The sequence below is a fragment of the Malaclemys terrapin genome, chromosome 4 (assembly GCF_027887155.1).
Source record: "Malaclemys terrapin pileata isolate rMalTer1 chromosome 4, rMalTer1.hap1, whole genome shotgun sequence".
NCBI lineage: Eukaryota > Metazoa > Chordata > Testudines > Emydidae > Malaclemys > Malaclemys terrapin.
In genome coordinates this window covers 111,321,507-111,325,471 of record NC_071508.1, presented here as the reverse complement: position 1 = coordinate 111,325,471, position 3,965 = coordinate 111,321,507, and positions in this window count along the sequence as shown.

The window sequence follows — 3,965 nt, the reverse complement described above, 5'->3', positions numbered from 1 at the left end:
ACACAACGTGAGACAGGCGCGCACGGCTCTCCCCGTGCATCGCCCTCTTCACCGCCCACATTTTGGGAGAACGGAAGGCGAAGAGGGTGGAATTGCCAGGCTCCCTGGCCTTCAGTGCCTGCCTCGCCCCCTCTTCTGCATTATCCACATCTCCGCCAGGGCAGGAAGGAGTTGCATCGTGTTCCAGCCTCTCCACCACATCAATGCTCCGTTTTGGGGGGCGGCGGGGCTTGGAGGCGAGACCTTGAGGGTGGCTGTTCCAGATCTCCCACTTCTCATTCCTACTGGTTGGAAACGGGGAGGGGGAGGGAAGAATTGAGAGAATCACATGGAACTGCTGAACAGACTGCATCCCACCTACGTGTGAGGGCCAGACAATGAGCAGAGAAAGTTGGAAGGAGGGAGGGGGCTGCAATGAGTCCGCACACACATCTAGGCACCCACTGAGCTTCATCTTGCTCTCGATCTTCACCCTCACTCACATCTGGGAGGTCCAGCCCGGGCTGGCTCCTTCACCATAAACATACAAAGGGTCATCAACCTTCTTGCTCCCAGTTTTGTGTCCTTCTCTCCACCCAGAATTCTGAGAAGGGTGCAGAGAGGCAAACAGAAAGCAGGACTTTTAAGGCTACCTCCATACAGCAGCTGTATATCATATCAATGTAGGACAGGAAGGGACATCAACAGGTCACCTCCCCTTCTCTATCATCTGGATCTAATGGGAGACTAGGCTCTCTTCAAATCCTCCATATGTACATAGCCACACTTATACTTCTCCTACTCCTCTTACACCACAATATCAAAAGCAGACAAGGTAGCAGGCAGAAAAGAAGACTGAGGCCTTCTGGATAATTTATATGCAATGATTTGACTCACCTTCATCTTCCTCCCCTAACATATTTGTCACCTATCTCACCCACATTTGCCAGATCATACAGGGTTTTCAAGGCCACAATGCCCAGCCTTCAGGATCATAGTGGACTTGTCACTGATTTTCTAGATACTCAAACAGCTCTACTTGCCAAAAGTACCATTTTCCACCTTAGAGTGGTAAGAATATTCTACACCTTTTTCTCTGATGAGGACCTCCTGGCTCCAGTGGTTAATGAGTTCATCCCTTCAGCCTGCAGTATGTAATCCCTCCTCCTCCTCCCCCCCCCCCGACTAAAGATAGAAATATTTATCTACAAGTAATCAGGAAAGAGATCTTGGAGTCATCGTGGATAGTTCTCTGAAGACGTCCACACAGTGTGCATTGTGTGAATCATTTAAAAAAAGGAATAGAGAATAAGATGGAGAATATCTTATTGCCCTTATATAAATCCATGGTACACCCACATCTTGAATACTGTGTACAGCTGTGGTCTCCTCATCTCAAAAAAGATATACTGGCATTAGAAAAGGTTCAGAGAAGGGCAACTAAAATGATTAGGGGTTTGGAATGAGTCCCATATGAGGAGAGATTAAAGAAGCTAGGACTTTTCAGCTTGGAAAAGAGGAGACTAAGGGGGTATATGATAGAGAGATAAAATCATGAGTGGTGTGGAGAAAGTGAATAAGGAAAAGTTACCTACTTGTTCCCATAATATAAGAACTAGGGGCTACCCAATGAAATTAATGGGCAGCAGGTTTAAAACAAATGAAAGGAACTCCTTGCCTGAGGAGGTTGTGAAGGCGGTGGGGAGAGGGGGGTTAAAAGATAACCTCCATGAATGTATCTAGTTAAGTCCATTAATGACTATTAGCCAGGATGGGTAAGGAATGGTGTCCCTAGTCTGTTTGTCAGAGGGTGGAGATGGATGGCAGGAGAGAGATCACTTGATCATTACCTGTTAGGTTCACTCCCTCTGGGGACCTGACATTGGCCACTGTCGGCAGACAGGATACTGGGCTGGATGGACTTTTGATCTGACCCAGTATGGCCGTTCTTATGAGATCATCAGGAAGGTGCAGGTAATACATTACACCTGTCCTCTAAGCAGGACAAACTGCAGAGATCATATTACACCAGTGCTCCATAAACTAGACTGGATGAGCATTCATGTCCACTTTCTGGTACTGATCTTTTATTGACACACATTAGGGTTCTCAGAATTTTTCATAATGGGTACAATGTCTCAAGTGAAAGATTGTCTCATGCACACACTCCCACATTAACTATCACCCAGCCCACATCCCTTCTCATTCACACGGATGATTTCCTGTCCTTGATCACAACAGCCTTGGGACAACTACAGCAATCACTCTCTTGGAGAAGTCACATTAAGTATTTTTAGTTCCCTTTAATGTGTTTTAACAGCAGGAAACTGTAATAAGGAGCCAGCACTATGCAGATTCTCCTTAGACTTCCAGCATGTGGTCCATGGATCACATTTTCAGAACTGCTGAGAAAGGCCCATGCTATCTCAAGAATCAACACTCCTTAAATCTATCATAGCGGTTGCAATGCTTTGGCACACTATAACTCACTGAGTCTGGGTAGGGAACCAGAGGCAGAGCCTTCTGAACAGCAGGTACAAATCTCTAGACTCCTTCCCAAAGAAGATTGACATGAGTCCAACCCTTGCCCCGCTCGTAGTGTGCTGCTAAACTCACCTCTTCACCAAAATTATTTGCCAGATACTCTGAGCACAAGAAAACCTTGATATCTGCTCAAGAACCTAATGGCTAACTCAAAGAGTAGGATGGAGAATTAGTAGTCCCATATGGGCAGAGCTCACTGTAACTAATAATCCATGTCCAGAGACTACAGTAATAAATGCTAGTTAGCTAGATAGATAGATACTGTCATCCTCATTCTTCTTTTCCTTTTGATTCCTTATCATTCACTTCTTCTTTTCATCATCCATAGAAGGGAAGCAAAAGAGAAAGCCTGAACTGTTCTTCACAAGCATCTTCATTCCCATCCTCCTCTTCTTCGTCTAGAGCTCCATGAGAGATGACAGTGGCTGGGACACTTGCGACAATTCAATCCTCAGGAACTCTTGTATTCATTATGGGCTTCATTCTTCCAGCCTCTGCAAATCATCCTATTGAAACTGATGGGAGAATCTGACTCTGTGATAGGGTTTCTCTCTCTTCCCCCCCCCCCCCCCCCATCACCTATTAGCGAAGACATGGAAGGGAAACCCAATTAGAGAAAAGCTCCACACCTGTTGGTAATTGAATGTTTGTCTTCTGGACAGAGGGGATGGAGTTAGTGGAGAATGATGAATCCATTAGCTACCTGGGCCTTATATGTAGGCTGAGGACACTCACTAGAGGGGTGAAGTATGATGAAGGTAGGTCTCTCCTGTATAGAGTAAGTAAAGCAGATTCTTAGAGGATATCCTGGGTTGGGGCTTGGAGAAAACAAGGATATGGCTAGGAGCAGTTTCTGGGATCCTTGTGCAGAGAATGCAGTGAGGGATCCCTGTGAAGAAACTGTGGGGAATGGTCAGATTAATCCAAGAAGAGCAGCAGTAGTATTTGTTTGGGGATATTTTGGTTTGACTATATAATTGGACTTTTGTAACCCTGGGAGGTCACTCTTACCTTCATCCCTACCTTCTGCCTCATCTCAGTCCTTTAGTCTACTAGTCTCTAAAGCAGAGAGCCTAAAAAAGGAGTAACTTCTTCCTATGCACACAACCATATTTTTCTATGCAATTGCAAGGGAAACACTTATATGGACAAACTGAACATTTGCTAAAGTGTGATAGCTGCATGGGAGGTTGGGAACCACCAAAAATACTAGAACACAAAATATAATAAACAGATGATACCTCAACACTACATTTTTATTTGTGTCCACATAAATTATGTATTTTTGTGCAATGAAGAGTATATGGAAGGATAAAGGAAGTGGGTATGAAAATGAAGCAATACAATAGACACAGGAGGAAAAAAAAATATGAAGTACGTATGGAAAGCTCTATAAACAGAGAGAATCTACAATCAAAGCAGTTTTAACTGAAGACAATTTG